We start from the raw sequence: 26,678 nt of genomic DNA, 5'->3' as shown, positions 1-26,678 counted from the left end.
TTTTCCATCCATCATCATATATTTCACAAGTAAAAGAACAAACTTTTATAGATATTTTGCATCATTTATTTTCCTACATAAACGTCTGTTTCCATTCTATTTCCTCCTCAAAATATTACCCTAATGTAATATTTTCATGCTTGAAAATATTTTATTGGTTACCATCTGCAACAAAGTGGATATATAAATTGAAACTATTTTTCTATGTGACTATAATATTCTAAGTTCTAAAAATATTTTCTGGATTAAGTGATCATTACAATTAGTAGTATACACTTACATATAAATGACACAAACATATTGCAAACTATAATAAATATTACACAGAAAAAGTGTTCTTGGAAAATAATCTCTTAGTAATACAGGCAGAGCATTTTTCCCCACTAGCTCATGTACCTGTGAATAAATATTACATATTGCTAAAATGAAACAGGTTTAGCAACAGTTTCTTCCTTCCTTCCCCTCCATCCCTTCCTTTTTTCCTTCCTCCCTTCCTCCCTTCCTCCCTCCCTCCCTCCCTTCCTTCCTTCCCCTTATTTCTTTCTCTTTATCACTTTCTGAGATAAGCACAAATGAACTTGTTAAGGTACAAACCTGGATGGATATAAATGGAAGGAGAACCATATGATAGCATATACCCTCCAATTTGCATTAATTTATTAGTTACTTCATTTTCTCCTTCTTTAATTTGGTTGGAAGGAAAAATTTAGAATGTATTTACCTCAGGCTAAGGATTTGTTAATCAGTCATTGAAGTAATTCTGTCTGATTATTGAAAAAAAAATGGTTTTCTCAAAGTCAGTACCAATCTCTTAGACAGCTTCTTCTTTTTGCCCACTAGAGGTGTTGTGTCCTGGGACAGTGCACTGTCTGCCTCGGAGATGGGGCCGGTTTGCCGTTGCATTGTCAAGTGGAAGGAAGAGGCTTGTGGGAAAAGCAAGCCTTCGGATAGCAGCCACTTTCTCCAGCAGAGCCGTGTGAGGGTCCAGAAGCTGAGGCTCTAAAAACTGAGTCTCTGTCGGGTGCAGTGGCTCACGCCTGTAATCCCAGCAATTGGGAGACCAAGGCCAGCAGATCACTTGACATCAGGAGTTCAAGGCCACCCTGGCCAACATGGCAAAACCCCGTCTCTACTAAAAATACAAAAATTAACCGGGAGTGGTAGCGCGCCTGTAATCCCAGCTATGTGGGAGGCTGAGGCAGGAAAATCACTTGAACGACTCATCTGAAAACTGTATGGAGGTGAAGGTTGCAATGAGCTGAGATTGTGCCATTGCACTCCAGCCTGGGTGACAAAGTGGAACTCTGTCTCCAAAAACAAACAAAAAATCTACAATAAAATAAAAATGAGTCTCCTTTTTTTTTTTTTTTTTTTTTTTTGAGACATAGTCTCTCTCTGTCACCAGATTGGAGTGCAGTGGATTGATTTCATCTCACTGCAATCTCCACCTCCCAGGTTCAAGTGATTCTCCTGCCTCACCCTCACAAGTATCTGGGATTACAGGTACGCACCACCACACCCAGATAATTTATATATATATATATATATATATATATATATATATATATATATATGTGTGTGTGTATATATATATATATTTTTTTTTTTTTAGTAGAGATGGGGTTTCAATGCCAGGCTGGTCTCGAACTCCTGGCCTCAAGTGATCTAGCTGCTTCAGCCTCCCAAAGTGCTGGAATTACAGGCATGAGCCACCGTGCCTGGCCCAAAAACCTTGAGACTCTTAAAACTAGACAACTGCCAGCATATACCTTTGAGAGAAGCTATGTGCTCCCAGGGGCATGCGTGTTCCAGTGTGAATATCATTATTGTAAATAATAAATATTTTGCTATGTGGCTGTTTGTTCTAAGGGAAAAGTTCTCATTATGAATTTAGTTGCCCTACAGATGCTATTTAAAAAGCTGAATTAGGTAGAGTTCTGGTATCTGTGTACCACCTTGTTTTGTCCAGTATCTCCCCAAGCCCACTTAAAAAACAAGCCTTTGTCGAGCCTGTGGGTAGCTGTAGGTGGCAGGGAGTCCAGTAGGAATGGGGGGAGTTGGGGAAGGAAGTGAGAATTTTGATTTTCTTGGGAACCGAGATGAAAAGCTGAGGTGATACAGTTGGCCTATCTCAACTTCCTGACCCATTTTGTATGTGTTTATTGATAACTGAGCTCTTCTTCCCTCTCATTTCTGAGGAGAAGCCCTCAGTTCAAGGGCATTACCTCCACCTGTGCCTTTATCCCCTCTCCTCCAGAACTCTGCCCTGTGACCTGCCATCGGCTCCATAATCCCAACCTTTCCTTCTCTGTGATTCTTTTCCTTTAGTTATGATTATGCTCAAGTCTGTCTTATCCTTCAGAAACAAAAGCAAACACAAAAACCCCTTTTCCTTGATTAATTTCTTGCTAGCATCCTATCTCTCCTTCCCTTTCCTAGTTCCTCATTTCTAACATGGCAGAAATAATAGTAGCTGCATTATAGAGTTATTGAGGAAATTAAATGAAATAATACCTGCAAAACATACAAAGCTCTATCTTTACCTGTAAGACATCAGTAAAACATAGCAATTATTATTAGTAGTGGTAGTATCCACACTTATTTATATTTAAATGTCTCCATTTCTTTAAAACTCGCATTCACTCCTTGATCCACAGAATTATTAATATTTATCCTCAAACTCAATTGACATTGTTCTGGTGAGGCCACTTACGACTCCATTCTAAATCTAGTGGACTCCTCTGAGCCCTTATTTTTGTGGATGACTTACTTAGATCTGCTGTCTCTCTCTCCAACAGCTCCTTCTTGATCTTCCTCAAACAGCGCTTGTTCAGCTGTTACCTGTTGGTGTTTCCCAGGGCTTCATCTTTAACCCACGTTATTTTTCTCTATACTGCTTTGGGATGAATCTTAATTTCTCCCTAGTCTCAATCTCTCCTGAGCTGCAAGCAAATATTTTATGGATTGTTAGAAATATGAATTAGATGCCTCATGGGCAACTCAGCCTTAAGCTGTACACAACAGAATTTATCATATATCTTGCACTCTTTCAGTCTTTCCAACAACATATTTCTCCCCAACCCCTTCTCCTTTATCAAAAAATGGCACCACTACCAGTTAGGGGCCATTACGAGCAGTTACCTAAGCTGGAAAGTGGGATTTAGGGCAGACCTCTCCTTTCCTAGTCGGACAGTTAGTGCAGTCAACACTAGTGCATTGAGTGGAGACTGTGTGTCAAGTAATGGGACACCAAGTCCTGTCAGTTTTTTCTCTGGCATATTTCTCAATCCATCTTGCTTTTTTCCACATCTACTATTATTGCCCTAAGAATAATTTATTCCTATAGTAATGGTAATACCTTCTTTGTTAACATCAATATTATTATTTCTTGCTTAAAGAACAACAAAACCTCCTACTTGGTCTTCCTGCCACTAACTAGTCTTACATTTCTCCAGTCTTTTCTCCCAAATGCTGTCAGAGTGGTAGCTCCAAAATACAAATAGGACTGCATTGCTCCCCTGACTACAATCCATTGCCCACAAGATAAAACTCAAGGACCAACTGCAATATGCATAATTGTCAATCACTTGGGCCTTACCTGCCTCTCTTCAAAATGTTCCTGCCCTCTCTTCTTAGATTCCCCATACTAATGCTGAATTCATGGATCCTGTGGCTTTTCTAATCCAACTGTTTCTTCTGTCTGTATTCCCTTCCCCTCATCCTCTGCCCATTCATCTGGTAAGACTCAGCTCAGGCTAGGTTAGGTGCTCTCATACTACCTGGGCTTATTTCCAGCAAAGCATTCCCTGCATTAAAGGAAAGGATTAATTCACATGGCACTTGTCCTACTAGACAAGGAACACGTCTGGGACCCACACTTTTATTTCATCTCTGTGCTCCTGCTACCTAATACGGTACAGTACTAAGTCACACAGTAAGTGCTCAATAAACATCTAAAGAAGGCTGGATGGGAAGGGGACACAGGGAAAGTGTTGGAGGGCTCTGGTGGGACCTGCAGCAGTGTGGGGGGATGAGACATCCTCAGGGGCTTCGTGGAGAGAGAGGGTCTCAGCTAGTGGCTATCACATACAGGCTGTTCATGTTCACTTCATCATTGTCAATACTTCCATATCATTGCCAACACCATGGTTAACATTGATTGGGTTCTGATGATGTGCTAGGCACTATTACATTCTTTAGACAGCTAAATTTATTTAACCTTCATTTCTAGCTCTACAAGGTTGGTACCCTCACCTATCTCCTTTTTAAATATTGAAAAACTTAGAGAAAAGTAACTTTAATTTGCTGTAGGTCACACAGCTCATAATTGGTTGAGGAAGAAATAGAACCAAGTCATATGACTAATGCTTCTCTTTTCTAAGCTACTTATGATCCCTACTTTCATTGTTTAACTCCTGATCATCCTTCAAGTTACCACTCAGAGTGGATACAGAGCAACAAAGCAAGTTATGCTTTTTAATCTTTTTTTTAAACTTTTAAACTTTTTATTTTGAAATCGTTTTAGACATACAGAAGAGTTATAAACTCAGCAAGGAGAGTTCCTGTATATACCACATTCAGCTATCCCTAAGGTTAGCATCTTACAAATATACAGTACAATGGTCAAAACTAAGAAACCGACATTAGTACCACACTATTAACTAAATGCAGATTTCGTTTAGATCTCACCGTTTTTCCACTGATGTCCTTGTTTGGTTCCAGGATCCAATCTGGGATCCCACTTTGCATGCTAGTTGACTCACTAGGATCTCCTTGGTCTCCAGTCCCTGGTGGGTCTTCAGTTTTCCTGTCTTTCATGACTTTGACACTTTTGAAGACTAACTCATCATTCTGTAGCGTGTCCCTCAATTTGGATTTGTCTCATGTTTCCTCATGGTTAGATTGAGGTTATGCATCTTTGGAAAGAATCTATAGTGGCAACATGCCCTCTGTCAAATGGGGCACATGATGTCTATCTGTCTTGTTACTGATGATCTTAACTTGGATCACTTGGTCAAGGTGGCTTCTGCTAGCTTTCTCTACTGTACTGTTAACATGTTTCCCTTTGCGATAATAAATATTTAGGGGGAGATACTTTGAAACTACGCAGCTTAAATTTATAACCACTAACGTTAGCATTCATCAGTGGATCTTCTCTGTAGCAATTATTACTGTGGTTTTCTAATGGTGACTTTTCTATTTTCTTTATTTATACTATAGCTATTAATTGGAATTAGTCTATAAGGAAGAGTTGTTTCTGTTCCTCCTTTTGCTTATTTGTTCAGTCATTTATTTTTCGGAGTATGGACTCATGGGTACTTACTGGATTCTTTGTGTTATAATCCAATACTACCCTTATTTTATACTTTTATTCAAATTGTTCAGCTGTGGCCATCAGGAGCTCTTTCAGGCTGGCTCCTGTGTCCTTTCTGTATCCTCCTGTACCCTTTTAAAAGTGTTTCCTTACTTTCTGGCACCAAAAGGATGCTCCAGGCTGAGAAATGAAGCAAATATTGGAAATTAATTACAACTATGTATCATGTGAGAAAATTAAAATTTCTCATTGGACATGTCATGCAGTCGATCATTAGTCTTTTAAAAGCTTGGCGCTTCTCATAAAGGATTTGTCTTCCAAAGAAGATACTAAGTCCTTTGTTCTTCTCCCCAGCCCCCAATATAAAGCCTTGGAAATTACCATGTAAAGTATGGAATGTAACATTGCAGTCACATAACAATACTTGCCATTTAATTTCCTTTCAATAAATGTGCAAATGTTCCCCTTCCTGATCAACGTACCTGAACAAATGTCGATTTTCGGAATGGTGTGGTGAATGGTGCAGCAGGCATCCTGCAGTGTTCTCTAGGAATTTTAGGATCTGCATGCTTAATTCCCCTATCTAGATGAACTGGTACTTTACCTGAGGCTTTGACTTAGTTCATAGCCAGTTGTCTCTTCCTGCAGAGTGAATTAAGTTTGAAAAAGTTAAAATTAAAAAGTTGCTCTTATCAAGTTGATTGTACTGCCAAAATCGTTTAGACTTTCTATATGTATCTCTGAGGGAGGTTGTTCTTAAAAATAAATTTTATGGTAGAGATGAGAGTTCTTCACTTTTAAAGTTACTGAATCTAGATTAGTGTCAATTATGGCTGTTCTTCACCCATCACTCATCAGGCCGTTGCTATGCCATTAATCAAGGGAACCCATCTAATTTTAGGTTTAGCTTTAATCAGCTCTTGTGCTATTTCCATTTTTATATCATCCTTTTATATAAACACCTTAGATTACTTTTAGCATTTTTGTAAGTCATAGTTGGAGAAAAACCTAATCCAGCAAACAAATTTTGAGAGGACTTGTGGGAAAAGGAAATCATACTGGGAAAGGTCGTGTTGTGTAAAGTCAATAGAGATATATTTTAACATCTGGATGGTGTCATAGTAACTGAGCCAAAGATCAAAATATAATGAAAAGAAGAATCATATGAAAGAAGGCTAAATAACATGCTCATTCTACAGAGTGCATAAAGGCAGAAATTTTAAATATAGTAACTAAGGTCATAGTACAGGTATAGTATACCAATTTTTTTTTTCTGGTCTTACTAGGAAGACTGTCAATTATGTGGTAGATGAAAAAAACTTTATTTGGATTATGTACAAAGAATCTGAGATAGTAATTAAACCATCCATAATTTTGTTTAGCCTTTGTAGATTTTTTTCCAGGGAGGTAACCAAGTAAATGTATGATTGATATGTACTGCAAGAGGATTTCAAATTACATCAAATAATTATGAGCTTATAAAAAACATCTATAAGTTCATTTGTGGAATGATTATTAGGAACTCAAAAGATATTTTCCTTTAGAAAGATCGTTTCACTTATTGGTGTCCCACGTGATTGGGCAAGAGCCTAATTAATCCATTATATGCTCAAAGTATGGACAAACTACAGTGTTTCAATTACAGTAAATTGCCATTTTTTGTATTGCTGCTATGAAGTTCTGCCTTTAGCATCCTATCTTAAGTGGCTGTTGAGTTAGCTGGGTATTCACAGCTCCAGTGTAAGATTTCTCTGTCCTTGCAAGGTGGGTGGAGAAGTAAGGACTTCCTACAGTTAAGGTAGACACTCCCTTTGTCTTTCTCTCTTTGCAAAAGATCTGTGTTCCAAATTAAGAAATCTGAGAAACTTCTCTTCTCCATTTATTTGTAAACAGAACTTTTAATAAGTCAAGACTTAATGACAAAATAACATTTCATTGTCAAAACCTCTATCATCTGTTTTCTTGGTCTGCAGCTTTGGAGTAACTGTTCAACTTTATAAAAATAAAACTGTAGCCAAATATTTTGAAGATCAAAATGTCCTCTACAGGAAAAAAAAATATTTATTCATCTTCAGTAAGGAGCACATGCCAAATTATTCTTTTTTGAGAGCTTATACAGAAACGGTCCTGGACACTTCACTTTAGTAACAATCACTTAATTAATTCCAGACGCTGTGTAATGTTGGCAAGGAAAATATTCATAATGTTCAAAAAACTCTTACTTGATGTAGTCTAATTGAATTACAACACTGCTGTTAAAGACTAAGTACACTTGTAGAATATGAATGTTTGTCCTGTTATACCCTCTTCTAGATAATGACTCTTAGGAAAATTAATGTATTTTTACTTAAGTATTAATGATAGTAGCTAACTGGTATGTGCTTACTATATGTTAGGCACAATTGGAAGAGTTTAATATATTTGATGCTGAAATAACCTCATGAAGTGGGTAATGTGGTCATTTCCATTGTGCAGTGAAGACACTGAGGCCTTGAAGGTTAAGTAACTGAATTCCCAGCCAGCAATGTTCAGAGCCAGATTTAAACTCAACTCTGACTGCCCAGGCTCACCTCCTAACACCCAGGCCATGCAGCTTCTACGTACCTAAATAAATAAATATATTACCATTCTGGATACTATAGACATACACTCTCCACAAAGGCATAATGGTGTCTAGATACAAATGTCCCTATCTGTCACCTATTTCCAAGTGTTTATTAGGCTTATTTGGGCTTCCCATTTAAAAGGGTCTCGTAGTTGTTCCTCTAGGAATCGGGATACACTTGCACATCCCTGTAGTGGTTTGAGCCCAAACTCCAGTAACTCCTCACATCTGTCACAGTGTTCTGTTTCTGCATTGGTGAAAAGAAGCTCAACCATTAAACAAGTATATCAGAGTGCATTCTTTCAAAGGCCTGTTGTCTCCTTGCAAGTAAAAATCCATGCCGATAAGTGTAGTTCTACCATTTACCTGGTTGTAGATAAGTCACTTACCTTCTCTTCTGTAAGATGGGTATAAGAGACTGGCAGGTTTTCTGAAATTTAAGTGACAAAATGTATGTCAAATGCTTGCAAAGTGCCGGCACATACTAAGTGCTCAATAAATTAGTTGCTATTGTGAGTGAAGATGGTCCCGTGGTTCAAAATCTTATTGGAACTACTTTTTGAAGTCCCTCCAAACTAGTACATGAAACTATTGTAAAGAATTTAGTTGAGTTTGTTTATAGTTACAACTCAGGGTGTTTTATTTTGGTGCTCAGTGGATCTGACCCCATTGATTCCCTTATTCATTAGCCCAGTGCTAAATCATTTTGGCTCCTTCCAAAAACCAGTCCATCTCCAACATCATGAATATTTGCAATTTTTAAAAATGATTCCAAATAATGAGGCATGTGTTCTTGAGAGAACTTCTCAAGTAAATGCTTTAGCAAGTTTTGAGTGCCCGGGCACAGGGGCTGATGCCTGGAATCCCAGCACTTTCGGAGGCTGAGGTGGGTGGATCATTTAAGGTCAGGAGTTTGAGACCAGCCTGGCCAACATGGCAAAACTCCATCTCTACTAAAAATACAAAAATTAGCCAGGTGTTAGTGGTGCCTGTAATCCTAGCTACTTGGGAGGCTGAGGCAGGAGAATCGCTTGAGCCTGGGAGGCGGAGGGTAGGGGTGTGCTAAGATCTCACCACTGCACTCCAGTCTGGGCAAGAGAGTAAGACCCTGTCTCAACAAAACAAAACAAAACAAAACAAAGAAACAAAAAAACAAGTGTTTTGAGCAATTTTTAAACTTTTTTGAATTGTGTGTGCTACAAGACTAAAAAAAAGCATGTTAGGAAAAGCCCACATGTTGACATCTATTTTTCCATGTTTATTTAAATATCTGAGGCCTGTTAACCTCAGAGCAGATTCCATTTCCTGCACTTACCCCTTTCTATCAGGCAACATTATCAAGTCTGCAGACCCAGCAGACCCGCTAATCAGAGCTCCTGGCTGCTTCGTCCCAGGTCATCTGGGAATTGGATTTATGAGCTCAGCACACCTCCTGACGGTCAAGAGCCACCTCCTTTACTTTGTCAAATGGGTTGGTTCTCCAACCGCCTTCCTGCTCAGCTTTTGCAGCTATGTGCCCACAGAGGTGAGAGGAAGGAGGGAGACCCCAGAGGTCCCCCTGGGGTCTCTGGCAGAGAGACAGTGGCCGTGTGGTATTATTGTAAGTCCCCGTTATCACTGTGACACATCATTATATGGCATTGAGAGCTTACTGAGTGCTTTTTTCATGAATTATTTCATTTAATCCTCTTGATGATCCTTGAAGCAGGTTTAGTCACACCGTTTATAAATGAGAGAGCAGATAAGAGGAGATGAGGCAATGTAACCCAAGCCAAGGTCAGGGAGCTGGGAGGGAGGAGTGGGGCAGAGGGCAGGTCTGTGGACTGTATGTTTCCTGCTGTGTCCCCCATACTGGTCCATGGGCAGACAGAGAAACCCATTGTCTCTCAGGGTTTCTCTCAGTCCATCATGGATTGCTGTACAAATGCCGCTTATTTTTCTGCCCTCTAACTTTCCTAATGAGATTAATCACTGGCATCCAGGGAGCAAATGTGAACCAGTATCAAAGTTTAGAGGCTGATCCTCTGAATTGAAGAATAGTTGAGTCATTCTCCCGCCTCATGTGGCAGCATTTCAACAGCAAACATTCCTACTCCAGCAGCACCAGTATGGAAAATTAAGGTTTGGTTCCCGGAAGATAATGTGCTGTCAGCAGCTCTGGCTTGTCCCCTACCCAGAGTAGCTGCTCAATCCATGTTTGCAAAGGATATTGATAAATATTTGAGTGTCCATTGCAAGCTTCACTTAAATGTCCAACATCCGAAAAGCCTTGTTGATTGTTTTGTCTGTTTGTTTGCTTTTTTCCTTTGTATCAGCAGAAGTGGTGAGTCCCTGGCTACCAACTGTGCAGGCTGAAACCTAACCATTATGTACTGCCTGGTTGCAATAATGACAGTCCATCAGCATTTATTTGTTGTAAATATTCACTGAGTGTCTCTTACATGCCAGGCGCTGTGCAGGTTGGGGACATAGTGGTGAGTGGAAGCAACCCAAATTCCCTTTTGGGACTTGCATCTAGAGAAGGGAGACAGTGGTTCGGGGAATCATCACACACACAAACACATAGATGACATGCTGGAAGCAGAGGGAGTCGTGCTACCAGAGCCCTTGCTGAGGATGTGTGACCTAGTTAAGCTGTAAAAGAGGAATGGAAAGATGGCTGGATGGACGGGAGTGGAGGAAGGGAGCACATTCAGTATTGAGGCTGCCTTTGAGAGTGTTGTTCTCACCTGAGAACAATGGGATTGGAAGTTTGAGAGAGGGGTGACAGCATCACCTTTGTCTGTCTTCTGAGTGCTCACTCATGTCCCGGGAAGCTGGATTAGAAACCTGAGAAGATACTATTTCAGGATGGGATGTTGGGCTGGGGTGGGGGAGATGTGGACAGAGCCCAGACATTATTTAAGGTGAAGTACAAAGGACTTGGTGATAGATCTGACAAGGGGGTTAGGGAGAGTATGGTGTCCAGGAGAGGCCTGGGCTTCTAATTTGCATGACTGGGGATTAGTGCTTTCATTCACTAAGCTCTCTACTACCTTGTGCTAGGATGTTTTTCAGCTCCTTTAGGGCCAACATACCATGCTACTTATTCTGAAAAATACAAATATGAGTAAAAGAGACCCGCTGTCCTCACAGAGCTTACAATCTAGCAGGGCGGAGCAGGGGGAGGGGCTGAGATATACCTCTACCAACTCACTATCTCCTGATGTTTTCTCCAAGTATGGAGGTTAAATAAAGTTGGCAATGGTCAAGACACACGAATGTCCCCTCCAGAGGGTGACCAGAGGATGAGGGGCCGTGGGACTTGGGTGCCCTGGTGGAGGAAGAGGCTGGGAATAAGGAGACAGAAGAAGGAGTGACCTGGTGATGTCTGAAAGGGCACTGTGAATCACTGAATAAACCTTAATGCAGGCCGAATGAAAAGACACAGCACAGGCTTTAGTCCTGAAATGACAGAATCTAAAACTCATCTTTAGCGGGCATGCCAAGCGCAATCAAAGGAAGTGAGCCATGTCATGGGAGCAAGTGAGATGAGAGTGATTTTTGAGGATGAAGGGTGGATTGCGACGTCTTCGCCTCCAACAGCCCCTTAAAAGTATTCACTGCTTGATGGTGGCTAAATCTTTATAAATATCACCATGGCAACCATTGATATGAAAAATAACATTAGCCTAGACACTTCTGCTTCAGAAGATCTGACATTTTCCACTGCAGTGGTCATTGCCATTGTTTGTGCACATGAGCAAAGAGGGCCCTGCTTCAATCCTGTCACATTTTCTTTTGTCCACAGAATATAAACACTCATTAAATTCCCCCTGATGTTAACAGTGGCCAAGTAGCATTTGGGGAGGGGTGGCTTTACCATTCTTCCCTCTCATCTCTGGGTGTGTGGTGGAAGAGGAACCCTACTGATATCACCAGGGTTGCCTCAGGAGTGAGGAATAGGGTTTTTCTTAGGGTGATTGGGAGGTCCTGCCTACATGAGTTCCATAGTTGGAGGGAACCAATATATGCTGCATATCACTATGTCACATTCTTAGCATATATCCACCATTCCCTTAGATTTACTTTCTTCCTTCCAAATTTCCTTCCTGTGTCTAATACCAATCCTGAGAAAGCTAACTCTTCAATTTTATACTTGTATCCCTCTAATAATCCTCCCAGAAGAGTCCCGTGTTTTCTAATCTCTGTGCTTTTTAAAATTCTTTCATTCAACACACTTCTCCATGCCAGCACTGTTCTAGGTGGCTGGACCCCTGCTTTTGCAGGACTTATGTCTGGAATGGCAGAAAACAGACAATAAACATAATAAATAAGGAAATAATCTGATATGTTAGGTCATGGGAAAAAAGGAGAGTGAGATAAGGGGGTAGGTGCTGGGGTAGCCCTGTCACAAGTTTGTTTTTTACTGGGTATATTTAAGGTGTACAGGGCAGGCCTCTCTGAAAGATGACGGGAGCAAAGACTTGAAGTAGGTGAGGGCATTAGTATTTCCTAGAGAAGAGCTGATTGCAAAGCTGACTGTGAGAGTACACTTGGCCTGGGTGAAGAACCGCAGGGACAGAGCGCCTGGAGTGAGATGGAGTGTGGCTGGCAGATATGCCCAGAATGGTGGGGCTGGATGGGGTGAGGGCAGATGACATGGCCCCTGGAGGCTTTGAACAAGAGTGACGTGACCTGGTTTAGGTTTTACCAGGCTGACAGTATCTTCTGTTTGGAGAGTGACTATAGAGGTCTCAGGGTAGCAGCAGAGACAAATATGCTGAAGTGTTGCAGGAACACAGACAGGAGATGGTGATGGTTGGCACCAACGTGCCAGAGGCAGGTGCAGTGAGAAGTGGCTGGTTCTGGGTATGTCCTGAAGGTAGAACCGGCAGCATCTACTGGTGGATGAGACTATCTACCTTTGGCCTTTTTCTCAAACTCTTAACTTGTAGAATGCTCTTCCTGGTCAAATGGATACATGTTTATACAAGGATCCCATCTGGGGCACAGCTTTTTGAAATTAATATTCCCTTTTCTGTAGAGGAAATTCCAAGGGAACCTATGTAATTGTATAGGGGCAGTTTAGCATCATGGTTAAGAGCATGGACTCCAAATTAAAATTGTCTGATTCTACTACTCACCAAATATGAGGCCTGAGACAAGCTACTCAACCTCTCGGTTGCCTCAGTTTTTTTAATCACTTGTAAAATATGGATAATTATAGTTCCTACTTGATGGAACTGTGAAGAACAAAGAGATAATGTGCACACGAACCCCTTAAAACACTGTGTGGCACATAGCGGGGTAAATAAAAGTTAACAATAATAATTATAGGTTTGTTAGCACTTGTCTTAAGCTCTTTTAGTAGCTTCTTAGACTATAAGCAACCTGCATATTCTTTCTAAATTGGTGACTTTTTAGAAAACTTCTTCTGTTCTTTAATGTGTCCATAGTAGTATATAAGAGTCTCTCCTTAATTCTGTTTCTCTTCTTTGTAGCCAGTGCAATATGTTCTCATTGCAGTATATAATTGTACTCTAAATTTCCTGCTCTGAAAGTCAAAACAGTTGAATATTGGCAATTTCATATGATTTAACTGAATATCTGTGTGTATGTATTTATTTGACTGTATAGTTAGAGGCTTTATAGGACTAGCTCAGAAGTGAGGCCACCTGAGCTTGCATTGCGGCTCTGATAGTCACACCTGTGTAACCTTGAGCACCTGGTTGAAGCAACTTCTGCCTCACTGACCTGTTTTGAAAGTAAAGGTAATAATAGATTCCACCTTGCAGGGTTCTGGTGATGGTGAAAGTTATTTTCAGCAAATTTTAGCTCTTAGTGAAAAGAGAGATTCCCTGGGTCAGGTACCATGAAGTAGCAGTATCCCAATGCCTGAAAACACCTGGGGAAAATCGCTAGATCCAATTTATAAAACATCAGGTTATATTCACTTAGACAATTTCCTACTGGCTCCGCTAATTTTTCAAATATTTTTATCTGTTTCATCAAAAAGTACCTGCTGGAACCTTCCATCATTCATCATCTGAGATAACCACAAGTGCTCGTGTGTAAGTTCTCCACATCACAAGGAAACTTGGAATAAAACCACAAATGATATTTTTTTCTTTTGGGTGTTTGAAGAGTTGTTGAAATTCTAGTCACGATATTTAACGTGTGATGAGTTCTTTAAGCCTGTTGTGAAATATGCCAGCATTTTATTGACACATTAGTATGAATTGGGTAGCCAGCTACAGTAATAGGTTTCCCCTAGAGTGTGAGAATCAACAAATCTGATGGCAGGCACTGCCAAGCAAACCCAGCCTGTTAAAAATCGACTCACTTCACAGAGAATGGGCACATGCACATGTCAGGCAGTGGCTTCAATCTTCAGGTAATTTTTTAAAAGATATAAATAAGTGCTTGTTATCAATATTTATTTTTATAGCCTCTCTCTTTTGAGGAATTCTTAACATTCAATTTAATTATGTGCTTTAGTCTTCTTCTACCTGTTTCTCAACTCCACTTACTCCTAAAAATCACTTGGAGAACGCTGAAAGATGCTGTTGCTGGGTCCCACTCTCCAGAGCTTCTTATCTAATTGATTTGCTATATAGCTCAAGCACCAGTATTTAAAATTTTTTAAATTTAAACTTTTAATTATGAAACCTGTCAAATATACACAAAGTAGAGAGAATTGTGTAAGTCCACATGTAGCTATCACCCAGGTGTGATAATTCACTTCAGTGGCTTACATTTTTGTTGTTGTTGTTGTTGAGACAGGGTCTCGCTCTGTTGCCCAGGCTGGAGTGCGGTGACACTATCACAACTCACTGCAGCCTCAACCTCTCAGGCTCAAGCGATCCTCCTACCTTAGCCTCCTGAGTACCTGCGACCACAGGCAGGCTCCACTATGCCAGGCTAATTTTTAACTTTTTTGTTGAGTTCTCAATATGTTGCCCAAGCTGGTCTCATACTCTTAGGCTCAAGTGGTCCACCCGCCTTGGCCTCCCAAAGAGCTGGAATTACAGGCATGAGCCATTGGGCCCAGCCTCCAGTGGATGTTTTTAAAAAAATCCCTCCATGTGATTCTGCTAATGTGCAGCTGTAGTTGAGAACCACCTGTTTGTGCTAGTAAAACAGAAATGGAGGGAATATTTCAGTAGATATTGATATCGTATCCAGAGAAGCGGAAATTTGCTGAAGGTTATACAACGATTTTCAGATATTACTTGGTGCTCTGTTCATCAGGCTATAATGGCATTGAGGAGGATGGCATGTGCTCACTGCATGCTTATTTGATTTTGTTAAACAGTCGGATAATTTGGGAATAGGCACTGACACACCCAGGAAAAATTCCAAAATGCACTTCGTGGTTTCCCATTCAGAATATTTATACCTTGACTCTAAAAACAAGGTAGAAATATTCTGAATGGGAAACGATGCACAGCTACTTGTGTTGAATCAGCAAAGCTTGGCTCAGAGGTAAAGAAAGGTTCGATTAGAGAGGTTGGGGACTCGTGTAAATCTAAGCAGATTAGAGTTGATGGATCTGAAAAGATGTGGGAGGGGAAGAGGCGGTGGAAACTGTCATGAGATTTATGGAGAAAAAGCACAGAACCAATGACAAATTAATCTCAACCTATAATTGAGATGTTGTTGGGGATTCAAAGACCATGTACATATGTACGTGAGTGTTCCTTCATGAAGTCAGTGCTTGCGTTGCTACCTCAAACTGGGTAGGCAGATCCTGGTTCCTGAGTGGCAAAAGTTTGGAACACAATTTCCTCTCCTGGTTGAACAAGATTTTATAGCTCATCTTGCCCAAGTGCCCTCCTGATAGAAGAAGCCCTATCTGGCTTTACTGACAAATGTCATTGGTATCTCCTTAAACACTGTAACTGGAAACTCACCGCTCATAAAACAGCCTGGTCCGTATTAGAATGATGGGCCTCTTTTCTTGAGCTGAAATCTCATCCTTTAATGAAAGAAAATATTTCTAAACATATAAAACCAGATTTAAGTTTGTCGGGCTCATCAAGTATAAAACCAAAATAATCTTATAAATTGATATGAGAAATGCAAGGCCTGTACAATAAAATTAACAACATATTAATTTAAAAGGATTAATGATATTGCTTTTCTGAAACAAAATTCCTCATGTTGTGCTTCAGAGTAGAAGGATGGAGCCTCTGGTCAATTTCCTTATTTAATTTGGTTCACTAAGTTTTACTAAGCAGCACAGGGAATGCCTGTTTTCCTAAGTATGGTATATCAAAATGTATAGAAATTCTCTATTTTCAGGGTTTAAGATAGCCAGATCTCACACTTAACTAAAACTGCTGACAATTAGTCCTCAATTTCCTATTTTAATGAGAAATTCCCTTGGCAACTTTGTAAAAACTTGGAAATTAAGGTCAGAGTTGCAGTGTTATTGCAATCTTCAATAAATAGGCATCTAATCCAATTATTGCTGGAACTGGGAACAGAACAATCTTTCATTGTTATTTATTACTATACTTACTGCTAATGAACTGCTGCTACAGAGTGATGTATGCAATCACAGGATCCAAGCAAGAACTCTTGCAAACTGTGAGGTGTGTAGTGTAGGTTATCTTCAGTTCAGCTCTCATGTATGTCTGAGTGAAGCTGTTCTTCCACCCCCTTTCTGTTCCAACTTCTATGAAACATCTGTCTGAACATACTTTGTCACCTGTGGGATTGTTGGTATGGACCGGGTGCCTAGATCAATGGTTCTCAAGATTTAGTGTGATTTATAATCACCTGGGGAACTTGTTAAAAATGCCTGCTCCCTGGACCCCACCCCAGAGCTTCTGATTCTCTTAGGTAGGGCTGGACCCCAAAATTTGCATTATTAACAAGCACTTTGAATGATTCTCATATCAATGGTATGTATCCGGTAGTTTTATTCTTTTTAAGATTTGTATTGACACAGAAACATAAAACTAAGAAAACTGTTCACAAGCAACCTAGTTTGAGAAATTCTGGTATCCTCAGATTTGTATCATTTACAAATGAGTCAGCCCTGAATATCAGACAAATCCCTAATAAACATCTTGTATAGGAGAGTGTCAGTAGCCAAGGCTTTCTTTCAAATAGCTTTCACCTATTAAACAAATTTATTTTAAGGGACAAAGATATTCTAGATGAAGGTCTCAATGATTCCCAGAGCATTCTGGAAGCTGTGGACTACAGTGGAATGACATTTTCGGGTTGTACCCTCACTATTGAAATCTGCAAGCCAGTGAGACAGCTGGAAAGGGGGAAAAACATGCTGGAAAACAGGAATCAAATTAAGAAACAAAGCTAATGTTTCTTCCTTAGTTATTGCTGTATGTTTATTAGTTTATAAAGTTAATCATCACATATTTGCCTAAAGAGGAGATAATATTAACAAGTTAATGAGACCGACTTCTGAATGTGTCTTACTATCTGCTGTTTTCCTCCTCAGTTAATTTTTGTTGATAGCTTCTGGGGTGAAACATAAGAGCTGATTAGGATTACTTACAGCTTTACAGGGGATGGAGAGGCTTGCTGGCATTTATTTTGTCTTTTGGGCAAAAGTGATTAAAATGTTAAATGTCTTGGCATATAATTCAGTAGTGATCATCTGAGAGTTGAATTTAATATTACAGATTAACAACTTCCGTTCTTTATATTTTAGCATTCATATTTTACCATTCAATATTTATAATATATAAAATCCTTAAATAGAAAACATTCTCAATGGATTTTTTATTTTTACTTGAGGAGAATAGAATTATTGAGCATTTACATTTAACAAAGAATTGATCACTAGAATAACCCTTACAATTTTAATGTTAAAATTATTCCATTTAAAAGTGCTGAGACTTATTTCTAAAACTTACTAGAAATGGAGAAAGTAAAAAAAAATCAATAAGGATATGTTTTAATACAATAAAACTTACATACTATGTAGTGGTCCACCTTTAAGGCTATTCTTTATACAAGAATACAAAGAGAAAGAAGGCAAATATGGAATTCTGATGAATAGGAATGATTTTAAATGGTGTTAGCATGCCTAAACTTGTTCCCTCTCCATGTTTTTGTACACTTTGTGCTACATTTATACTTATCAATACTTTATTTCATTTTGCATCTGTGCCTTGCATGTACGCAGACCCCTGAAATGGTGTATACAAACTTGATATGAAGAGAGCATCTGGAAGCCTTAATGAGCTGTAAACTTAAAGCTATACTTACAACCTAGAAACTCTTCATGAATTTTATGTCAGAAGAATAAGCTTGTTGCTTTTGAATTATGCATTCATCCCTGTATTTCTCTTATTTATGGTCCCCAGTAACGCTATGGCTGAAGACTTTATATCCTGATTTCAAGAACTTGATATGCAATTCAGGTGCCTGACATTATTCTGAGCATAAAATAAGCTTCAGCTAGTTATTGCCAGTGTTGTTAACATTTTACTAAGGCAGCAGATCAGGGCTGAATAAATGAGACCAAATGAGTGTGCATGCCTACTACAGTGGCATGTGTAGGTTTTGGTCAAGCGTCAATATTCTTTCAATTTTAATGTATGAGAGCAAAGTTCAGATGAGTTTAACCAGACTGATTCTCTATTATTTCTTTCTAGAGTCTTGTTCATAAGGCTGACAATATGGCTGTCAATACAAATGCAAATTCTGTCCTTCTCTTGGCTGTCATGTTGGAGTTATCATTGCTGTTCAGGTAGCAGAATACCAGTTACTCGTTCACTCAAGGAGTCAGTACTCTATTGACATTTGTGGTGGAATAGAGGTTCATGGGGGATCCTATCTCTTCAGCTTGGGATGAATTTACACACATGTCTTACCTGAAGTAAGCTGCACCCTTTTCTCTGAACCATGGCTAGAATTCTTGATGGCTGTTGGCCTTCAGTGATGTATCTTATATACAGTAATTTCAGGAAGCCTGTAAATAAAATTAGTGTAGAGGAAGCCCAAGTTATGGTGGTGGAGACCAGAATGGGCATCGTAAGACCTAAGCTAGAGTCATGGGATGTTTCCTGACTTTCCATGGATTAGTTCAGTATTTGCATAACACTCCTTTTAGCACTGTGTGGACATAGTAAATTAAACATCTGAAGAACTGAGTTCTCATGCCAAATTGGCACTAATTCTAGGACTGTGTAAAATGTATTTCCTGGGCCCAAGAACTACTTTTCTATAACTTATTGAAACAGCACCATGAGGGGGTTTACACTGACAGGAATAAAGAATTCTCTGGGGCTATAGGTGACTTCATTTTTGATAGTGAGAGGGAAAAAGAGAGAAGTTAGTATTCTAAGAAAACAAGCAAATTCAACTGTAATTGTGTCTTCACCTTGCCTTCTACTTTGTTATGTGCCTTCTCCTTTCTATGTGGAAAAGCTCATTATTTCCTGATGAGTTAAATAGTAGGGTTTTCATTATTGCTTTTATTCAGTAAGTAGTAAGAGGTGATACATCTTTTAGTTTTATGAAACCCTAATATTATTGAACCATATAGAATTGTAGAATCGGTCCTTAATTTTATACATGAGGCAGCTGAATCTCTGAAGAAAAGTGACAGCTTAGTTCATTATTCAATGTCCATTCATTCATTTAGCAAAAATGTTAAGTGCTCGGCTTGCAATGTGCCCAGTGAGGCACTGTGGGGAGACAGAGAGGACTAAGAGAGGCTCCTGCATGAGAGTCACAGGAAAGAATGAAGAGAGTGCTATTACCAAGATGCAGGCAAGTTGCTGAGGGAGCTATGCACCACTCATGAAGCTGGCATTTCTTTTTCTCCCTGTCTGGGCGGGGGTGGGGGTTGGGGGCAGGGGCGGGGGCGAGGGAGGGGGTTGGATAATAGAGGAGAGCCTTGGTCAAATCTAGAGGATTCCAAAGTAATTGCTTCTAGATTTCCTATCAAACTATGCAGCAGTATGGTTTTTACTCCAATTCATGGAATATTACCATAATTAGATAGGTATTTCTAATTTAAAAAATACTTAGTTGTCTAATATTTTTCTCCCAAGAAAATTGCCATTCAAACACTATATTGCTGATTTTCATCATCACAAAGATTAAGATTCATGAGTCATATGAAAAAGTTTGCTTTCAATTAAAAAAAAAGCAAAACTGCAATAAAATGAATGAAAATGTGGAGCCATCTGTGTCTTGAATGATAATGCCAAATGAGTATTTATTGTAAACAATACAATTTATTCAAGTCCACTTTCAATAGAGAGTGCTTTAGTGTACATGCAAAAAAGGAAAATGAATTCTTCCTTCATTCATAGACTTTATATGTTACACACACAGTCATACAGGTGCATATGTGATACATGCATATATATCTCTAATACTCATATTCAACACTTCCTGACAGGAAATGCAGTTAATTCCCAAACATCCACTATCAGAAGTGTCACCTTTATCTGTCACCTGAAAGACAGTTCAGGCCCTCATTACCTCTGGTAACTGTCATAATGCCATAGTCTCCTCCAATCAGCAACGTGGTATTTGCCCATCTGTTCTAGTCTTTGCAGAACCATAAGATTACTTTTCCTAAAACATGACTTAAGTCACACTTTCTTGCTCAAAATTTCCCAAAGCTGCACATTTACAGAATATAGTCCCATAAACTCCATAGCAACATAGTAACTATAATGTTCCAACCTTCTCCCCCTTCAAGCTGAAAACACCCTTCCACTCCAGCCAAGGAAATCAAATGCCATCCCCCTTTCCTACTGAAGATTTCCCTGTTCTAGAAATCTGCGCCAAGTCTCCCCACCTCCCCAACCCTCACTGACAGATCAGGCCCACTAATCTCTGCCAGAGGTACGTGTTCTGTATCCTGTCTTTGGCACCCAGTAGTAAATGCAATATTTTTGTGAATCCATTTTTTTCCTCTTTTAATGAGTCCCTGAGGGGTGACTGGATGATTTGAAGAAGGCTCTATTACACAAAAAATTAATGTACAACGTGATAAGGATCTAATGTACAACATGAGGACTATAGCTAAGAATAGTGTCTTATATTCAGGATTTTGCTAGATAAGTGTATCATAGCTACTCTTGCCACAAGTAGAGGGGTGTTGAGGGAAATGCGTAACTACCTGAGATGATAGATATGCTAATTTGTTCCATTATAATAACCATTTTACTATATATGTTGTATGCCTTAAATACACATAAAATTTATTTTAAAAATTGAATAATATTTAATGTTTTGTAATTTTTGTGGGTACATAGTATGTATATATATTTATGGGGTATATGAGATGTTTTGATACAGGCATGCAATGCACAATAATCACACGGAAAACAGGGAATCCATCCTTCAAGCATTTATCCTTTGTGTTACAAACAATCCATCTATACTTTGTTATTTTCAAATGTACAATTAAATTATTTTGACTACAGTCACCCTGTTGTGCTATCAAATACTATATCTTATTCATTCTAATTTTTTGTGCCCATAAAAATATTTCTTAAATGTCTTGGTTACTTGGTTAGATCTTCAGATATTGTGAGACCACCAGGACCAGTAATTACTTCTTTCACTTGCAAATCACTGAAATCCTCTCCATTTCAGTGGAAAGCTTTATAAACACTGGGGAGGACCAAGTAGCCGAGCTGCTGAAAGATGGGGACTTCTCTTATCAACCATTAATTCAGATCTTCTCTATTAACATTACTTCAAGACACCACCAACTTCATTTTTTTTTTTCTTTCCAAAAAGAAAAAAAAAAAAATACTGCCGTTCCTAGCCAATAAATAACTCACCTGAAGGTCAGGAACACCCCCCTCCCTCCTTTCTCACAGGGGGTCTCTGGGAGGGGACAGGGGGCTGGAGAGGCCGGGCCATCATCTAAGTGGGAATCAAAGGCTAAAGCTATAAGCATTGGCAGCTGTCTCCCGGCGTGGTCCGCGGAGCCTGACCCTGCGCCAGGAAGGAGGAGGCTGTGCCCATGTAACTGTCCTGAAGTACTGCGGTGCCCCCCTCCCCCGCGGCTGGGAGGGCAGGCAGGACGAGGTTGGCTTTCCTCGCACGGTCTCTGGGCGTGGGCCCCCGCCGCAGCTCCGCGGAGCCTCGGTGTCTCCTGCAACAGGGGGCGGGGGGAGCCGCGGCGAGCAGCCCTGGGCTGCGGCTTCCTCCCCACGCCCGAGTCTCCTGCGCACCGCCGCCGAGGACGCGCGCCCGAGCCTGGTCCCCAAGCCGCGGCGCGCCTAGACTCCCCGCCGATTTCAGGTAACTTTTCCGTCTCCCGGAGTGGGGGACTGCGAGGGGGTCTCGGCTTTACGTGGTGCGGAGGAAGAGCCCGAGGCCTGGAGCGAGGCGCGCGGGGCTGTGGGGCTGTGCGGCTGTCGCGTGGCTCCGGCGCCGCGCGGTCTCCCGAATCCCGAGCTCCGCGCCCGGCTTGGCCGGGGTCCCTACCCGCCCTCCCGTTCGCCGGGACCCCAGCCGGGCCGAGCCTGTGCGCCGCGCCCAGCGCCCGCTCCGTCCGCCGCGCTGAAGCAGCGGCTGGGCCGGCGAGCGGAGCGTGAGCCCCGGCCTCCGGCCTGGGGGCCTCCCTGGGATCCTTGGCCGAGGGCGCGACTCGGTCCCCGTGTCCCTTTTCCGTCAATTTGCGCAAATCCCCCGCCCGGGGCGCCATGTTTTAAGTTGCTCCTTGGGCTGGGGGCGAGCGCGGGCCAGCCCCTCCCGCGGAGAGGTGCGGAAGGGGGGTGACACTGCGGCGCCGCCCGGGCGGATGGAGGCTGGCGGGCCGCGGGAGGGGCCCTGCGCCCAGCGCGCGGCGGCTGCGGGCTCGTCCGGGGTGCAGGCGCGGGCGGGCGCGGCTCGGGGCCGTTAAGGTGCGCTCCGCACAAAGCATCCCCGCTGGGCACCGGGGCCGGCCGCTTTTATGTAACTTGCCTCTTTCCCCAAACTGGGGCAGCGGCCGGGTCGGTGGGGGAAGAGGAGGGAGCGTCCGAGCGGGGTTGCCTGGGGCTTGGGCACCTGCAGGGCCCCCTCGCCGCTGGCACCCGGGCGCGGAACCGCAGGCGGACCAGGGTCTCACGGATCGGCCTGCGGTGGCCGGGAGACTCGGGGCGCCGCGACTCACCTGGCGCCTACGGGGCTGAGATTCGTCAGGGGAGGTGTCTGCGAAGGCGGCTCTGCGGCGGTGGGGGTGGGGAGGCTGGGACTTCGGACCGCTGGAGTTGGGGGTCTCAGCCAGTTCCTGGCGGGTGTTTCCTGGTTGCTGCCGCAGGGGCTTGGTTTTTCGGGTTTCCCCTGTAGTCTCGCCCGACTTCTTCCCCTTCCCCGCCACACACACGCCAAGTTCATGGCTTCTGCAATGCGGTGGGTGTGGTTACCTAGTAAATTGTAACTATGGTCCCTTGCAATGAGAGTGTTCTTCAGTTTTCTTTTTATATTACGGATCTGAAGTTTCCTAGGGTTTTCCTTTAGTTGCAGCCCAGGGTTAAAGTTGGTAGAGATCGTTGCAGAACAGAACAAATAGAACGATAAAGGAAACATGTGGTATTAATTACTTGTGGAGGTTGGGCTGGGAGGTTCTGAGAGGGCCAGGCAGTCCTGCTAATGCAGTGCTTCTATTGCGTGTTTAAGTTGTTTCAGCTTCTTTACATTAGTCCTGCGAAATTGCTTTTGCAGATATCCTGCCTGTCCTTTTTTAGGATGGTAGTGGGGAGTGGGAATTTTAGGCTCTGTGAGGCGGCCAGGTGTGCTGGAGTTTCTCTTGGTAGCGTTAACTTCTATAGTACAGAAAGCGTCACACCAAGTGCTGAAAGCATTATTTTTGAAATTTACCCTGACTTTTAACGTCACAAGGAAACAAAAATTCCACTTAACGTCTGTGAGCCATGGACGTAGTCTCAATTAGAGCAAATTAAGCAGAAAAGCCCTTTTAAGAAAAGAGAACAGCACATTAAGCTCCAGTGAACTCTGGGGACTGAGAGGTGATTTCTCTCTTGGCTCAGAGAGGGTGTTTAAAAAATGCATGTTAATTTTGGTATCAAACTTTAAAAACTTTAGAGTAACAAAATTAATGTGAGAGGGAATAAGTTCTAAATTGGAGAAGCATGATTTCAGTTTGTTAATTCGTGAAGCATTGATAGCTGGATGAATGCTTAATACTGTCTGATTTGCATTTTGATTTTCTGGTAGTTTAGAAAAGCAAAATATCAGATGCATAACTTACCGCATAAAGTTTATTTAGTGAATACACTTTCGCCAAAATAAGTTTTTCAAAACAGAACATGTTTTGTGAATAATTCATCCATAACAAGAAGAATAGCCACTTGAATTGGTAAACCTCTTTTAGGTGAAGGATTCAGTTGCTATAGGTCAAATGTCAGTGTCTCTGAAATATTTACATTTTTTTTAGCACATTTCTTCTGCATAAATACGACTTAGGTTAAAAGCAATTTTTTTTTTTTTTTATCAATTCTTGTACAGTGCTTGGACTTGGGCTAACTTTGTGTTGAAATACAAGATCAGGATTTTTTTAACTTGATTGGATGCAGTTTTATTTATAATTTTTTTTTTTTTAACTATTTGGTCAGATGCATTAGGGGCCACCTAGGTAGAAGAGAGGCAACTATCCATGTACAGAGAGATGTGATGCTGTTATCATCTTGTGACTCTTTTCTGGACTTACTATAGTATATTGGATTAAGTGTGGCAGGAACTTGCTATGAAAGTATTTTCTTCCATGTTGTATGATACGATGTGCATTCATCTTTTAAGTTAGTGCTTTCCCTAAAATTCACAAATTAGAATTCATGTCCTCTCCAGTAAAATAGAACTCCAAGAGTAGACTGAAACGTAAATGTTTCCTTTCTGTGAGAATTTGACTGTATAGAGAGAGTTCTATTTTTTTTTTTTTTTTTTTGAGATGGAGTCCCATTCTGTCACCCAGGCTGAGGTGCAGTGGTGTGATCTCAGCTCATTATAACCTCCAGCTCCCAGGTTCAAGTGATTTTCTTGCCTCAGCCTCCCAAGTAGCTGGGATTACAGGTGACTGCCACCACGCTCGGCTAATTTTTTTGTATTTTTAATAGAGACGGGGGTTTCACCGTGTTGGACAGGCTGGTCTCGAACTACCAACCTCAGGTGATTCACCTGCCTCAGCCACCCAAAGTGCTGAGATTACAGACATGAACCACCGTGACTGGTAAGAGGGGGTTCTTAAGTAATCTACCCTGGCTGTCTTTAATTCCCATAGTCTCCTCTAAATACCCCATCACCAGTTTTCCGTGGAATATAGACTCACCATTGAAACCCAAGAATCAAATTTATCTTTAGCACCACTTCATTTAGAGAGATACTTAATGGTGCAATTTCTGCATCTATTTCTTTCAAAACGCTAGCTAGCTGCTGATTTGTTGGGAATTCATCAGGCAGTCAGCTCCTGGAGGGTTCTGCCGTTATTTGATTTGCCTTGACTGTGAGGAATTCTGTGCTCTGAAGCAAGGACTGGAGCAGTGAAGTCATTGTCCTGCCTGGTGTTGTGACATCACTATGGCTCAAAGGAAACAAGGGTGGGGCAGGCAAAATCAGACCATCTGAAGCATCTCGCTGGCTTTAAAACTTTGCCTGATCAATGAATGAGACTCTCCTTTCTCAAGTTGAGAGGTATTGTTTGGAGAATTGGAAGATATAAATGAATGTAAGATTGCATGGGAGAATGTGTCCCCAAGAGTAAGGTAGGAGAGTTTTGTTTGTTTGTTTGTTTGTTTTTGTGAAATAGTAGAAAGCACTGAATATTCCTTAGGTAGAGCCAAATACCGTAATTGTTTTAGAAGGCCATTTACAAAATTAAAGAACAAGAAAAATGAGTCTGTATTTTTATTTACACATTGAGTCAACATATTTCTTGCTTTTTTTTTGTACTAAAAGAGCATTCTTTCTAAATTCTTGGTTTAGATTATTAGTAATGTCTTTTTAAAAAAGTAGGTGGTCTCTGTAAAGATGCAATTTACTTGACAGGCCATGCTCTTATTTATTTTTAAGTGATGAAATTGCAGTTGGCAATTGGAACAAATGGAAGAAGATATTTCATAAGTGTAGAAGCTATCTGCAGTGATTTGGAGTAATTGATTTCCATTTACATTTTTGTTTTATTTACTAGTTATTTTATAATTTAGCATTTTAATCCTACTTTAGAATTCTAGTGCAGAGGTGATCAGAGATGTTTCATCCAAAATAGTGTTGAATAAATGATAAGACTGAAATTCAGAAACTGTAAAGTACATTTCATGTTTTCCTTTCTGAATTTATAGTAATATCAGCATAAAAAATGAAGAACCACAGAATGGCTACAGATGTTCCTTGTCTTTTCCTTACCTCCTTGCTAAGATGACTGACATTTTTCATGTGAGTGTATTATGTATATAGGAGCTCTGGACAGGCCTTTCTTAACTGTGTAGCTATTCCAGAGCACAGTTTCAAAGCATAAAAAAGAAACAAATTGGGAAGAATGGCACATGTGGAAAAGTTGAAATTAGGTGCCAGAACTGCAGATCACTTGGTTGAAATGTCTTGGTATTGCATTTTTAGTCCTTGTGATGATTGGTTAAATTGCATACTTTGGAATTGTAAGCTTCTATTAGCACCAAACCCCTAATTCTTTTGTAATTTGCAGTATAGAGAAAAAGCTGACAACTTAATTTTTAGATTGCTGACATTTTGATACGTTGTTCTTATAACCCTGCTTTACAAAACAAAAACTGAGAGAGAGAGAGAGAGAGAGAGAGAGAGAGAGAG

At 40.9% G+C, this 26,678-nt stretch overlaps 1 protein-coding gene and 1 long non-coding RNA gene across 2 annotated transcripts in view; one reads left to right on the top strand and one right to left on the bottom strand.

Moving 5' to 3' along the window:
• Window positions 1-4,484: 4,484 nt before the first annotated feature.
• LOC135276078 (uncharacterized) lies at window positions 4,485-23,384 on the bottom strand. The gene is made up of 5 exons (XR_010343646.1): window positions 23,014-23,384; window positions 18,755-18,852; window positions 15,815-15,879; window positions 8,309-8,349; window positions 4,485-5,956 (listed from the first exon to the last, which is right to left on the bottom strand). It is a non-coding gene; the product is annotated as an uncharacterized LOC135276078 (long non-coding RNA).
• A 2,116-nt stretch (window positions 23,385-25,500) lies between these two features.
• Window positions 25,501-26,678, top strand: part of EPB41L3 (erythrocyte membrane protein band 4.1 like 3) — a 156,172-nt gene continuing 154,994 nt past the window's right edge. The window contains exon 1 of the mRNA XM_064379387.1: window positions 25,501-25,618. The gene's annotated coding sequence lies outside the window, so the exon portion shown is untranslated. The remainder of the gene's footprint in view (window positions 25,619-26,678) is intronic.

The sequence above is a fragment of the Aotus nancymaae genome, unplaced genomic scaffold, assembly GCF_030222135.1.
Source record: "Aotus nancymaae isolate 86718 unplaced genomic scaffold, 86718_ANA_hifiasm-v0.15.2.pri h1tg000020l, whole genome shotgun sequence".
Classification (NCBI taxonomy): domain Eukaryota; kingdom Metazoa; phylum Chordata; class Mammalia; order Primates; family Aotidae; genus Aotus; species Aotus nancymaae.
The sequence above is the reverse complement of the archived record's forward strand: the minus strand, read 5'-3'. Positions and strand labels throughout refer to the sequence as shown.